Here is a 15,502-nt window from a genome sequence, read left to right on the forward strand (position 1 = left end):
GACGATGTCATTGATCCACTTATTGATGAAGCCAGTGACTGATGTGGTATACTCCTCGATGCCATCGGATGAATCCCGGAACATATTCTAGTCTGTGCTATCAAAACAGTACTGCAGCTTAGCATCCACGTCATGAGACCACTTCCATATTGAACAAGTCACTGGTACATCTTGCTTGACATTTTTGGGGGTATTTATTTTTTGGGGGTATTGAATTTTTCTCCCCAATTTCAATATCGTCTCATCACTGCACTGCAACTCCCCAATGGGCTCGTGAGAGGCGAAGGTGTAGTCAAGCATCCTCCGAAACATGACCCGCTTAACTGCGCTCCTTAACACCTGCCAGTTTAACTCGGAAGCCAGCCGCACGAACGTGTTGGAGGAAACACTGTTCAACTGGCGACCAGGGTCAGCCTGCTGGCACCCGGCCCGCCACACGGAGTCGCTAGGGCGCTATGAGCCAAGTCCTCCCCCCCGGCCAAACCCTCCTCTAACCTGGACGACGGTGGATCAATTGTGCACCGTCCTAAGGGACTCCCGGCCACGGCCGGTTGTGGCACAGCCCGGGAATGAACCTGTGTCTGTAGTAACGCTTCCCTGCTTGAGTTTTTGCTTGTAAGCAGGAATCAGGAGGATAGAATTATGGTCAGATTTGCCAAATGGAGGGTGAGGGAGAGCTTTGTACGCATCTCTATGTGTGGAGTAAAGGTGGTCTAGAGTTTGTTTTCCCCTCTGGTTGCACATGTGACATGCTGGTAGAAATGTGGTAAAATGGATTTAAGTTTTCATGCATTAAAGGCTCCGGCCACTAGGAGAGCTGCTTCTTGGTGAGCATTCTCTTGTATGCTTATGGCCTTATACAGCTCGTTGAGTGCGGTCTTAGTTCCTGCATCGGTTTGTGGTGGTAAATAGACAGCTACGAAAAATATAGATAAACTCCCTTGGTAAATAGTGGGGTCTAGAGATCTCAGGGCTTCATGCCCGCTTCAAATCCTCTTCTCCATGTAACTGTCTGTTGAAGGTCAAGTTTGACAAGGTACAAGGTACAAGGTACAAGGGGGAGGAGGAGTTCTCCTTTTTTCTTCCTCAACTTGATTTGAGTGGAACAAACTTTAATGGATTTAAAATGTATTCTATAGTAAACTGTAGTATTGTTTATGTGGGATCTGAGACTGGAATATTGCTTATACCCGGCGTGTGTGTGTGTCTCTCGGAGTGTGTGTGTGTCAGAGTGCTGAGTCACTGTGAGAGTTTGGAACCTGACTGGCAGAAACCAGACTGGCTGGTTGAGTTGTCTCTGAAAGAGAGAGATTGGTACTGATCAACTATCTGGCCAGAGGTCAAGGTCATAAATATCTTGTTGGTAATAAATACCTTGTTCATGTTGATAGCCTACACACAACTGGCCAACAGGTGAACATATAGGTGACTGGGGAACAGAACAGATTAAACTCAAACAGCTTGTCTATTCAGTAGAAAACGTTTACTTGAGTCCAGCAGTATTATTGTAGAATTACACTACAGATGACATCATTACATAACAATACATTCCTAAAAAACATTACAAACTAAAAACAGGTTTGTATCCTAAGCAACCTGCCTACACCTCGTTTGAAGTACAATACCAACATAGCTAGTGTAGTAGGTCAAAGCTGTGTGTTGGAAAACCTTGGTAGAGCATGGGTGGAGTAGGCATTGTTGTGTTCGTGTGAATTTCCTTTCTTGTTCGGCGTCAGACCAATGCCTATTTTTACACTGGAAGGTGATTATACAAAATGTTACAACATTTCTAAATGCAAAATGTGTCTTTCAAAAATGTAATTTGTGCTTAAAATTATGGAGAAAAAAATGTATGTGTAAATTTGCACTTGAAAACAACTACCTCAGACCACTCATTGAACAGCTAACTGGGTCGGTCGTTTGCTACTTTTTAGCCCTTACGCATCAATTTATACACAGAAGATCTCCGCTAAACATAGAATCAAGATCTTTATCTGTCTCTCTGGGACCATCGATAACTTCAGAACAAAGTTGACTACAATACAAAGTTGCCAATGTCTCTGCAATTGTTATAAACAAGTAAAGGGTAAAAAGATTCTTCAAATGAAAACTGAGATGACTGCATTAAAAGATAAATACAGTAGGCTACATAGGTCTATATATTTAAATCATATTGAAATCAATATCATGTTCAATCAATTGAGTTCTATTTTGATAATTATTGGCTACTGTCTGTAATTTCTGCCTCAATTTCAAATCTGTGTGTGCCCTTGAACAAGGCGTTTAAGTCCAATTGCTCCTGTAAGTTGCTCTGGATAAGAGATATGATGGTAGTGAGATGTGAATTTAACATTGAGCTTCAAATATTGCCTGTACTATTGTGAGGGCTATCACCCCCACAACATTACAGCACGAACAGAGGAGTTGACAGTAATATATAGAGTATATAACGGTATATGCCATTTAGCAGATACTTTTATCCAAAGGCACTAACAGTCATGTGTGTATCGTTTTTTTCCCCCTCATTGGTTTCGTTTAGGTACGACAGTCTCAAGCATTCCATTGCATATACACTACAGACTGAGTTGGTGGACATGGCAAGTGAGTTTTATATATGAGGCATACTATCTTACATCAGTAATAGCATTAAATAATTCATGGTCATATATTATATATTGGTTGTACATTGTGTTGCAGCAGTCTCTTGCAGGTAAGTTAGTTAGAGATCTGTGTTTATTCAATGCCTGAACAGAAATGATTTTACAAAACAAATGAAGGCACACATGGTTACTACGATTGTCCAGATTGTATTCAATTTATACTTCACTTTCAAGTTGTTGCATGACCCTTGAGATGAGGCATCTTCATTTAAAGGGGTTCCTGAGAATATGATAATATGAGAATATGAGAATATGATACAAAAAGCTACATATAGACTGAGTGTACAAAACATTAGAATATTGAGTTTCACCCCCTTGAGTTTCACCCCCTTTTGCCCTCAGAACAGCCTCAATACAAGGTGCTGAAAGCCTTCCACAGGGATGCTGGCTCATGTTGACTTCAATGCTTCCCACAGTTGTGTCAAGTTGGCTGGATGTCCTTTGGGTGGTGGTCCATTCTTGATACACACAGGAAACTGTTGAGCATGAAAAACCCAGCAGTGTTGCAGTTCTTCACACTCAAACCGGTGCGCCTGGCACCTACTACCATACCCTGTTCAAAGGCACTTACATCTTTTGTCTTGCCCAATCACCCTCTGAATGACACATCCTTCCCTTCATCTATACTGATTGAAGTGGATTTAACAAGTGCATCAATAAGGGATCATAGCTTTCACCTAGATTCACCTGGTCAGTCTACAGTCTGTCATGGAAAGAGCAGGTGTTCCTAATGTTTTGTACATGCAGTGCAGTCAACATTTTAGCATTTTACCTAGTTGGGTAGTTTCTGCACTATAAAATTAAACATTTTCCTCATTCCAGAGAATTAACCTGAATTATCAATGAGTCTAAGCTGATCCCGTCCAACAGGCAGGTTGCCTTGCCCTTTAGACAACATCTTACTCATTGCCATGCCAACCATGTTTGACTGAAGCAGAAACTGACTGGGCTAGACTAACAGGGTAGTGTCCTGTATACCTGTGCCTCTCCTCTCCTCTCCTCTCCTCTCCTCTCCTCTCCTCTCCTCTCCTCTCCTCTCCTCTCCTCTCCTCTCCTCTCCTCTCCTCTCCTCTCCTCTCCTCTCCTCTCCTCTCAGTCCTGGCTGGGGGCCACAACACAGGGGACCAGTTTCAGCTTGATGGGCTTTGTTGGGGCGACGAAGCTGTTGTCAAACAGCTCCAGAGGAGCCTGAGGACACATCCAGGAAGTCAATATGAATACCGATATGAATACAGCACCATACAGTCTCTCCACGTGGTGCTGGGAATAAAAGCCCCTTTGCTTAGTTCAACATGGACACAAATGACTTGATGAAACATTCGAGAAGATCATAACGATATGATCAGTTACGGTTTAATTCTGTTTTGAAAACCTAAACTCACCCAAACAGCTACTACAGTCAACAACACAAAGACATGCCATCACAAGCCAAAATTTCAAACACACGCATTCACTGTACGTATGGACTCAAGCACGTCAATAATCCCATTGAGACAATCAGTAATCTCACCTCTGTCTCCTTGCAGGTGACAAAACTGAAGCTCTGGAGGATCTCTACTATCACCAGCTTAATGGTCTGGAGGGCGAATCTCATGCCGATACAGTTCCTGGGCCCAATCCCAAACGGAAGGAAGGTGTAGGGATCAATGTTCTCTCTGTTCTCCTTACTGAACCTGAGGACAGAGGAGTGTTCAGATCAAAGTAGCATTCAGCACTGTGTCCAACACTAGAGTAGTGTTCAGTAACTCTACAGACTCTATAACTAGAGTAGTGTTCAGCAATGCTACAGAATATTTAACTAGAGTAGAGTTCAGCAATGCTACAGAATATTTAACTAGAGTAGTGTTCAGCAATGCTACAGAATATTTAACTAGAGTAGTGTTCAGCAATGCTACAGAATATTTAACTAGAGTATTGTTCAGCAATGCTACAGAATATTTAACTAGAGTAGAGTTCAGCAATGCTACAGAATATTTAACTAGAGTAGAGTTCAGCAATGCTACAGAATATTTAACTAGAGTAGTGTTCAGCAATGCTACAGAATATTTAACTAGAGTAGTGTTCAGCAATGCTACAGAATATTTAACTAGAGTAGTGTTCAGCAATGCTACAGAATATTTAACTAGAGTATTGTTCAGCAATGCTACAGAATATTTAACTAGAGTAGAGTTCAGCAATGCTACAGAATATTTAACTAGAGTAGTGTTCAGCAATGCTACAGAATATTTAACTTGTCACGTTCCTGACCTGTTTTCCTTTGTTTTGTATTTGTTTTAGTTGGTCAGGGCGTGAGTTGGGTGGGTTGGTCTAGGTTTGATTTTCTATGTTGGGATTTTGTGTTCGGCCTGGTATGATTCTCAATCAGAGACAGCTGTGAATCGTTGTCCCTGATTGAGAATCATACTAAGGCAGCCAGGGTTTCACTTGTGTTTTGTGGGTGTTTGTTCCTGTGTCAGTGTTTGGGCCACACAGGACTGTTTCAGGTTAGTCACGTTTGTTGGTTGTTGTATTTTGTAGTGTTTGTTGTTTTCCCATTAAAATATGAATACTTACCAATCCGCATCTTGGTCCGATCCATGCTCCTCCTCGTCTGAGGAGGAGAACGACTACGACAGCCGTTACAGAAACACCCACCATAACAGGACCAAGCGGATTGGAGAAGGAAGGCAAGAACAACAGCAATGGGGAAAAGAGGAATGGACTTGGGAGGAAATCCTAGACGGTAAAGGACCCTGGGCAGAGCCAGTGGAGTGTCGCCGCCCCAAAGCGGAGCTGGAGGCAGCGAAAGCGGAGAGGAGGTTTTATGAGACAAAAGCAAGGCAGAGCGGCTGGAAGCCCGAGAGGCTCACCCAAAAATTTATTGGGGGGGGGCTAAAGGGGTGTGTGGCGAAGCCGGGTTGGATACCCGAGCCAACTCCCCGGGCTTACCGTGGAGTGAGAGGGCGTCGTACTGGTCAGACACCGTGTTATGCGGTGGAGCGCACGGTGTCCCCAGTATGCGTGCTTAGCCCAGTGCGGGCTATTCCACCTTGCCGCACTGGGAGGGCTAGGTTGGGCATCGAGCCGGGTGCCATGAAGCCGGCCCAACATATCTGGCCTCCAGTACGTCTCCTCGGGCCGGCGTACATGGCACCAGCCTTACAGGTGGTGTCCCCGGTTCGCCTGCATAGCCCAGTGCGGGCTATTCCACCTCGCCGCACTGGCAGGGCTACGGGGACCATTCAACCTGGTAGGGTTGGGGAGGCTCGGTGCTCAAGAACGCGTGTCCTCCTTCACGGTCCGGTATATCCGGCGCCACCTTCCCGCCCCAGCCCAGTACCACCAGTGCCTACACCACGCACCAGGCTTCCAGTGCGTCTCCAGAGCCCTGTTCCTCCTCCACGCACTCTCCCTGTGGTGCGTGTCTCCAGCCCAGTACCACCAGTTCCGGCACCACGCACCAAGCCTCCTGTGCGTCTCCAGAGCCCTGTACGCACTGTTCCTTCTCCCCGCACTCGCCCTGAGGTGCGTGCCCTCAGCCCGGTACCTCCAGTTCCGGTACCACGCACCAGGCCTATAGTGCGCATCGAGAGTCCAGTGTGCCCTGTTCCTGCTCCCTGCACTAGTCTTGAGGTGCGTGTCTCCAGTCCGGTACCACCAGTTCCGGCACCACGCACCAGGCCTACTGTGCGCCTCAGCAGGTCAGAGTCGGCCGTCTGCCCAACGGCGCCTGAACTGCCCGTCTGCCCAACGGCGCCTGAACTGCCCGTCTGCCCAACGGCGCCTGAACTGCCCGTCTGCCCAACGGCGCCTGAACTGCCCGTCTGCCCAACGGCGCCTGAACTGCCCGTCTGCCCAACGGCGCCTGAACTGCCCGTCTGCCCAACGCTGTCTGAACTGTCCGTCTGCCAAGCGCCGCATGAACTGCCCGTCTGTATTGAGCCTTCAAAGCCGCCCGTCTGCCATGAGCCTGCAAAGCCGCCCGTCTGCCATGAGCCTATAGAGCCGTCCGCCAGACAGGAGCCGCTAGAGCCTTCCGCCAGACAGGAGCCGCTAGAGCCTTCCGCCAGACAGGAGCAGCCAGAGCCTTCCGCCAGAACGGATCAGCCAGAGCCTTCCGCCAGACCGGATCAGCCAGAGCCTTCCGCCAGACCGGATCAGCCAGAGCCTTCCGCCAGACAGGATCAGCCAGAGCCTTCTGCCAGACAGGATCAGCCAGAGCCTTCTGCCAGACAGGATCAGCCAGATCCGTCAGCCAGCCATGAGCAGCCAGATCCGTCAGCCAGCCATGAGCGGCCAGATCCGTCAGCCAGCCATGAGCGGCCAGATCCGTCAGCCAGCCATGAGCGGCCAGATCCGTCAGCCAGCCATGAGCAGCCAGATCCGTCAGCCAGCCATGAGCCGTCCAGCCAGGATCCGCCAGAGCCGTCCAGCCAGGATCCGCCAGAGCCGTCCAGCCAGGATCCGCCAGAGCCGTCATCCAGCCAGGATCCGCCAGAGCCAGCCAGCCAGGATCCGCCAGCCAGCCAGGATCCGCCAGAGCCAGCCAGCCAGGATCCGCCATCCAGCCAGGATCCGTCCCTCAGTCCGGAGCTGCCCCTTATCCTGGTGCTGCCCCTTATCCTGGTGCTGCCCCTTAGTCCGGTGCTGCCCCTTAGTCAGGTGCTACCCCTCGGTCAGGTGCTACCCCTCGGTCAGGTGCTACCCCTCAGTCAGGTGCTACCCCTCAGTCAGGTGCTACCCCTCAGTCTGTTACTGCCCTTTGGAATAGTGGGATTGACATGGAGGGTGAATATTGGGAGGAGGCCACGGAAGCGGGGGTTGACTATGGTGGGGTGGGGACCACGACCAGCGCCAGAGCCGCCACCGTGGACAGACGCCCACCCAGACCCTCCCGTAGACTTTGTGCTGGTGCGCCAGGAGTTCGCACCTTAAGGGAGGGGGTCTGTCACGTTCCTGACCTGTTTTCCTTTGTCATGTATTTGTTTTAGGTAGTCAGGGCGTGAGTTGGGTGGGTTGGTCTAGGTTTGATTTTCTATGTTGGGATTTTGTGTTCGGCCTGGTATGATTCTCAATCAGAGACAGCTGTGAATCGTTGTCCCTGATTGAGAATCATACTAAGGCAGCCAGGGTTTCACTTGTGTTTTGTGGGTGTTTGTTCCTGTGTCAGTGTTTGGGCCACACAGGACTGTTTCAGGTTAGTCACGTTTGTTGGTTGTTGTATTTTGTAGTGTTTGTTGTTTTCCCATTAAAATATGAATACTTACCAATCCGCATCTTGGTCCGATCCATGCTCCTCCTCGTCTGAGGAGGAGAACGACTACGACAGCCGTTACATAACTAGAGTAGTGTTCAGCAATGTTACAGAATATTTAACTAGAGTAGTGTTCAGCAATGCTACAGAATATTTAACTAGAGTAGTGTTCAGCAATGCTACAGAATATTTAACTAGAGTAGTGTTCAGCAATGCTACAGAATATTTAACTAGAGTAGTGTTCAGCAATGCTACAGAATATTTAACTAGAGTAGTGTTCAGCAATGCTACAGAATATTTAACGAGAGTAGTGTTCAGCAATGCTACAGAATATTTAACTAGAGTAGTGTTCAGCAATGTTACAGAATATTTAACTAGAGTAGTGTTCAGCAATGCTACAGAATATTTAACTAGAGTAGTGTTCAGCAATGCTACAGAATATTTAACTAGAGTAGTGTTCAGCAATGCTACAGAATATTTAACTAGAGTAGTGTTCAGCAATGCTACAGAATATTTAACTAGAGTAGTGTTCAGCAATGCTACAGAATATTTAACTAGAGTAGTGTTCAGCAATGCTACAGAATATTTAACTAGGGTAGTGTTCAGCAATGCTACAGAATATTTAACTAGAGTAGTGTTCAGCAATGCTACAGAATATTTAACTAGAGTAGTGTTCAGCAATGCTACAGAATATTTAACTAGAGTAGTGTTCAGCAATGTTACAGAATATTTAACTAGAGTAGTGTTCAGCAATGCTACAGAATATTTAACTAGAGTAGAGTTCAGCAATGCTACAGAATATTTAACTAGAGTAGTGTTCAGCAATGCTACAGAATATTTAACTAGAGTAGTGTTCAGCAATGCTACAGAATATTTAACTAGAGTAGTGTTCAGCAATGCTACTGTAACGGTCCTGACCTGTTTTATGTTGTTTTTGTATGTGTTTAGGTCAGGGCATGTGTTTTGGGTGGGCAGTCTATGTTATCTGTTTCTATGTTGGTTGTGGTTGCCTGGTATGGCTCTTAATTAGAGGCAGGTGTTTTGCGTTCTCCTCTAATTAAGAGTCATATTTAGGTAGGGTGTTCTCACTGTTTGTTTGTGGGTGATTGTCTCCTGTGTCGTTGAATGTATGTACCATACGGGACTGTTTGGCTGTTCGTTTATTTTGATGTCGTCTGTTTCCTGTCCGTGAGTTTACGTTTAGTTATGTAAGTTTATGTTCAGGTTTCGTCAACGTCGTTTTCTTGTTTTGTATATTTGAAAGTGTTTTTGTTTCGTGTTGCCATCGTCGTTAATAATAAAAAGATGGCTTACTTCCCGAATGCTGCATTTTGGTCTGATGATCCTTCTCTCCTCTCCTCGTCCGAGGATGAGGAGAGAGACAGCCCTTACAGAATCACCCACCACGCTAAGACCAAGCGGCAAGGGAATGCTCAACAGAGCAACAAGGACTCCTGGACTTGGGAGGAGATCCTGGATGGTAGAGGACCTTGGGCTCAGCCAGGGGAATATCGCCGTCCCAAGGAGGAGTTGGAAGCAGCGAAGGCTGAGAGGCGCTGGTATGAGGAGGCAGCGCGTCGACGCGGTTGGGAGCCCGTGAGTCAGACCCAAAAATTTCTTGGGGGGGGGCACACGAGGAGTGTGGCAAAGCCGGGTAGGATACCCGAGCCAACTCCCCGTGCTTACCGTGGAGGTAGAAGGCGTCGTACTGGTAAGACACCGTGTTATGCGGTAAAGCGCACGGTGTCCCCAGTACGCGTGCTTAGCCCAGTGCGGGCTATTCCACCTTGCCGCACTGGGAGGGCTAAGTTGGGCATCGAGCTGGATGTCATGAAGCCGGCCCAACGCATCTGGCCACCAGTGCGTCTCCTCGGGCCGGCATACATGGCACCAGCCTTACGAATGGTGTCCCCGGTTTGCCAGTATAGCCCAGTGCGGGCTATTCCACCTCGCCGCACTGGCAGGGCTACGGGCACCATTCAACCTGGTAAGGTTGGGCAGGCTCGATGCTCAAGAGCACGTGTCCTCCTTCACGGTCCGGTATACCCGGTGCCACCTCCATGTACCAGTCCTCCGGTGGCAGCCCCCCGTACCAGGCTGTCTCTCCGGGTTCTCTCTCCAGCTGTTTCCTCCTCTCCAGCGCAGCCAGTGCCTAGACCACGCACCAGGCTGTCTCTCCTTCTCCTCCCTACAGAGCCGTCCTGCCATGACCAGCCAGAGCTGTCCTGCCATGATCAGCCAGAGCTGTCCTGCCATGATCAGCCAGAGCCGTCCTGCCATGACCAGCCAGAGCCGTCCTGCTATGACCTGCCAGAGCCGTCCTGCTATGACCTGCCAGAGCCGTCCAGCCAGGACCTGCCAGAGCCGTCCAGCCAGGACCTGCCAGAGCCGTCCAGCCAGGACCTGCCAGAGCCGTCCAGCCAGGACCTGCCAGAGCCGTCCAGCCAGGACCTGCCAGAGCCGTCCAGCCAGGACCTGCCAGAGCCGTCCAGCCAGGACCTGCCAGAGCCGTCCAGCCAGGACCTGCCAGAGCCGTCCAGCCAGGACCTGCCAGAGTCCCTCAGCCAGGACCTGCCAGAGTCCCTCAGCCAGGACCTGCCAGAGTCCCTCAGCCAGGACCTGCCAGAGTCCCTCAGCCAGGACCTGCCAGAGTCCCTCAGCCAGGACCTGCCAGAGTCCCTCAGCCAGGACCTGCCAGAGTCCCTCAGCCAGGATCTGCCAGAGTCCCTCAGCCAGGACCTGCCAGAGTCCCTCAGCCAGGACCTGCCAGAGTCCCTCAGCCAGGATCTGCCAGAGTCCCTCAGCCAGGATCTGCCAGAGTCCCTCAGCCAGGATCTGCCAGAGTCCCTCAGCCAGGATCTGCCAGAGTCCCTCAGCCAGGATCTGCCAGAGTCCCTCAGCCAGGATCTGCCAGAGTCCCTCAGCCGGGACCTGCCCCTTGTCCCGGTGCTGCCCCTTGTCCCGGTGCTGCCCCTTGTCCCGGTGCTGCCCCTTATCCCGGTGCTGCCCCTTGTCCCGGTGCTGCCCCTTATCCCGGTGCTGCCCCTTATCCCGGTGCTGGTCCTTATCCCGGTGCTGCCCCTTATCCCGGTGCTGCCCCTTATCCCGGTGCTGCCCCTTGTCCCGGTGCTGCCCCTTGTCCCGGTGCTGCCCCTTCTCCCGGTGCTGGCTGTTCATTTAGGGGATGTTAGTTTTAGGGTGGTCATTGGGAGGGGAAGACAGAAGCGGGGAGTGACTATGGTGGTGTGGGGACAGCGTCCAGAGCCGGAGCCACCACCGTGGTCAACTGCCCACCCAGACCCTCCCCTGGACTTTGTGCTGGTGCGCCCGGCGTTCGCACCTTGAGGGGGGGGTTCTGTAACGGTCCTGACCTGTTTTATGTTGTTTTTGTATGTGTTTAGGTCAGGGCATGTGTTTTGGGTGGGCAGTCTATGTTATCTGTTTCTATGTTGGTTGTGGTTGCCTGGTATGGCTCTTAATTAGAGGCAGGTGTTTTGCGTTCTCCTCTAATTAAGAGTCATATTTAGGTAGGGTGTTCTCACTGTTTGTTTGTGGGTGATTGTCTCCTGTGTCGTTGAATGTATGTACCATACGGGACTGTTTGGCTGTTCGTTTATTTTGATGTCGTCTGTTTCCTGTCCGTGAGTTTACGTTTAGTTATGTAAGTTTATGTTCAGGTTTCGTCAACGTCGTTTTCTTGTTTTGTATATTTGAAAGTGTTTTTGTTTCGTGTTGCCATCGTCGTTAATAATAAAAAGATGGCTTACTTCCCGAATGCTGCATTTTGGTCTGATGATCCTTCTCTCCTCTCCTCGTCCGAGGATGAGGAGAGAGACAGCCCTTACAGCTACAGAATATTTAACTAGAGTAGTGTTCAGCAATGCTACAGAATATTTAACTAGAGTAGTGTTCAGCAATGCTACAGAATATATAACTAGAGTAGTGTTCAGCAATGCTACAGAATATATAACTAGAGTAGTGTTCAGCAATGCTACCGAATATTTAACCAGAGTAGTGGTCAGTAACTCTACAGGCTCTATAACTAGTAGTGGTCAGTAACTCTACAGCCTCTATAACTAGTAGTGGTCAGTAACTCTACAGACTCTATAACTAGTAGCGGTTAGTAACTCTACATACTATAACTAGTAGTGGTCAGTAACTCTACAGACTCTATAACTAGTGGTGGTCAGTACCTCTACAGACTCTATAACTAGTGATGGTTAGTAACTCTACAGACTCTATAACTAGAGTAGTGGTCAGTAACTCTGCAGACTCCATAACTAGTGATGGTTAGTAACTCTACAGACTCTATAACTAGTAGTGGTCAGTAACTCTACAGACTCCATAACTAGTGATGGTTAGTAACTCTACAGACTCTATAACTAGTAGTGGTCAGTAACTCTGCAGACTCTATAACTAGTAGTGTTCAGTAACTCTACAGGCTCTATAACTAGTAGTGGTCAGTAACTCTACAGACTCTATAACTAGTAGTGGACAGTAACTCTACAGACTCTATAACTAGTAGTGGACAGTAACTCTACAGACTCTATAACTAGTAGTGGTCAGTAACTCTACAGACTCTATAACTAGAGTAGTGGTCAGTAACTCTACAGTTTCTATAACTAGAGTAGTGGTCAGTATGGCCTGGAGGGCGAATCTCATGCCGATACAGTTCCTGGGCCCCATCCCAAACGGAAGGAAGGTGTAGGGATCAATGTTCTCTCTGTTCTCCTTACTGAACCTGAGGACAGAGGAGTGTTCAGATCAAAGTAGCATTCAGCACTGTGTCCAACACTAGAGTAGTGTTCAGTAACTCTACAGACTCTATAACTAGAGTAGTGTTCAGCAATGCTACAGAATATTTAACTAGAGTAGTGTTCAGCAATGCTACAGAATATTTAACTAGAGTAGTGTTCAGCAATGCTACAGAATATTTAACTAGAGTAGTGTTCAGCAATGCTACAGAATATATAACTAGAGTAGTGTTCCACAATGCTACCGAATATTTAACCAGAGTAGTGGTCAGTAACTCTACAGGCTCTATAACTAGTAGTGGTCAGTAACTCTACAGACTCTATAACTAGTAGTGGTCAGTAACTCTACAGACTCTATAACTAGTAGCGGTTAGTAACTCTACATACTATAACTAGTAGTGGTCAGTAACTCTACAGACTCTATAACTAGAGTAGTGTTCAGTAACTCTACAGGCTCTATAACTAGTAGTGGTCAGTAACTCTACAGACTCTATAACTAGTAGTGGTCAGTAACTCTACAGGCTCTATAACTAGTAGTGGTCAGTAACTCTACAGACTCTATAACTAGTAGTGGTCAGTAACTCTACAGACTCTATAACTAGAGTAGTGTTCAGTAACTCTACAGGCTCTATAACTAGTAGTGGTCAGTAACTCTACAGACTCTATAACTAGTAGTGGTCAGTAACTCTACAGACTCTATAACTAGTAGTGGTCAGTAACTCTACAGGCTCTATAACTAGTAGTGGTCAGTAACTCTACAGACTCTATAACTAGTAGTGGTCAGTAACTCTACAGGCTCTATAACTAGAGTAGTGTTCAGTAACTCTACAGGCTCTATAACTAGTAGTGTTCAGTAACTCTACAGGCTCTATAACTAGTAGTGGTCAGTAACTCTACAGACTCTATAACTAGTAGTGTTCAGTAACTCTACAGGCTCTATAACTAGTAGTGGTCAGTAACTCTACAGACTCTATAACTAGTAGTGGTCAGTAACTCTACAGGCTCTATAACTAGAGTAGTTTTCAGTAACTCTACAGGCTCTATAACTAGTAGTGTTCAGTAACTCTACAGGCTCTATAACTAGTAGTGGTCAGTAACTCTACAGACTCTATAACTAGTAGTGGTCAGTAACTCTACAGGCTCTATAACTAGAGTAGTGTTCAGTAACTCTACAGGCTCTATAACTAGTAGTGTTCAGTAACTCTACAGGCTCTATAACTAGTAGTGGTCAGTAACTCTACAGACTCTATAACTAGTAGTGTTCAGTAACTCTACAGGCTCTATAACTAGTAGTGGTCAGTAACTCTACAGACTCTATAACTAGTAGTGGTCAGTAACTCTACAGGCTCTATAACTAGAGTAGTTTTCAGTAACTCTACAGGCTCTATAACTAGTAGTGTTCAGTAACTCTACAGGCTCTATAACTAGTAGTGGTCAGTAACTCTACAGACTCTATAACTAGTAGTGTTCAGTAACTCTACAGGCTCTATAACTAGTAGTGGTCAGTAACTCTACAGACTCTATAACTAGTAGTGGTCAGTAACTCTACAGGCTCTATAACTAGAGTAGTGTTCAGTAACTCTACAGGCTCTATAACTAGTAGTGTTCAGTAACTCTACAGGCTCTATAACTAGTAGTGGTCAGTAACTCTACAGACTCTATAACTAGTAGTGGTCAGTAACTCTACAGCCTCTATAACTAGTAGTGGTCAGTAACTCTACAGGCTCTATAACTAGTAGTGGTCAGTAACTCTACAGACTCTATAACTAGTAGTGGTCAGTAACTCTACAGGCTCTATAACTAGTAGTGGTCAGTAACTCTACAGCCTCTATAACTAGTGGTGGTCAGTAACTCTACAGACTCTATAACTAGTAGTGGTCAGTAACTCTACAGACTCTATAACTAGTAGTGGTCAGTAACTCTACAGACTATATAACTAGTAGTGGTCAGTAACTGTAGAGACTCTATAACTAGTAGTGGTCAGTAACTCTACAGACTCTATAACTAGTAGTGGACAGTAACTCTACAGACTCTATAACTAGAGTAGTGGTCAGTAACTCTACAGACTCTATAACTATCAGTGGTCAGTAACTCTACAGACTCTATAACTAGTAGTGGTCAGTAACTGTACAGACTCTATAACTAGTAGTGGTCAGTAACTCTACAGACTCTATAACTAGTAGTGGACAGTAACTCTACAGACTCTATAACTAGAGTAGTGGTCAGTAACTCTACAGACTCTATAACTAGAGTAGTGGTCAGTAACTCTACAGTTTCTATAACTAGTAGTGGTCAGTAACTCTACAGACTCTATAACTAGAGTAGTGTCCAGTAACTCTACAGACTATAACTAGTAGTGGTCAGTAACTCTACAGACTCTATAACTAATAGTGGTCAGTAACTCTACAGACTCTATAACTAATAGTGGTCAGTAACTCTACAGACTCTATAACTAGTAGTGGTCAGTAACTCTACAGACTCTATAACTAATAGTGGTAAATAACTCTACAGACTCTATAACTAGTGGTGGTCAGTAACTCTACAGACTGCATAACTAGTGGTGGTCAGTAACTCTACAGACTCTATAACTATCCGTGGTCAGTAACTCTACAGACTCTATAACTAGTAGGTGTCAGTAACTCTACAGACTCTATAACTATCCGTGGTCAGTAACTCTACAGACTCTATAACTAGTGGTGGTCAGTAACTCTACAGACTCTATAACTAGTGGTGGTCAGTAACTCTACAGACTCTATAACTAGTGGTGGTCAGTAACTCTACAGACTCTATAACTAGTGGTGGTCAGTAACTCTACAGACTCTATAACTAGTAGTGGTCAGTAACTCTACAGACTC

At 46.9% G+C, this 15,502-nt stretch overlaps 1 long non-coding RNA gene across 1 annotated transcript; it reads left to right on the forward strand.

The window, feature by feature from the left end:
• Positions 1-1,678: 1,678 nt before the first annotated feature.
• Positions 1,679-4,485, forward strand: LOC139543265 (uncharacterized). Its single transcript, XR_011668648.1, has 3 exons — positions 1,679-1,762; positions 2,540-2,601; positions 4,187-4,485. It is a non-coding gene; the product is annotated as an uncharacterized lncRNA (long non-coding RNA).
• The last annotated feature ends 11,017 nt before the right edge of the window (positions 4,486-15,502 follow it).

The sequence above is a fragment of the Salvelinus alpinus genome, chromosome 17 (assembly GCF_045679555.1).
Source record: "Salvelinus alpinus chromosome 17, SLU_Salpinus.1, whole genome shotgun sequence".
In the NCBI taxonomy this organism is placed as follows: domain Eukaryota; kingdom Metazoa; phylum Chordata; class Actinopteri; order Salmoniformes; family Salmonidae; genus Salvelinus; species Salvelinus alpinus.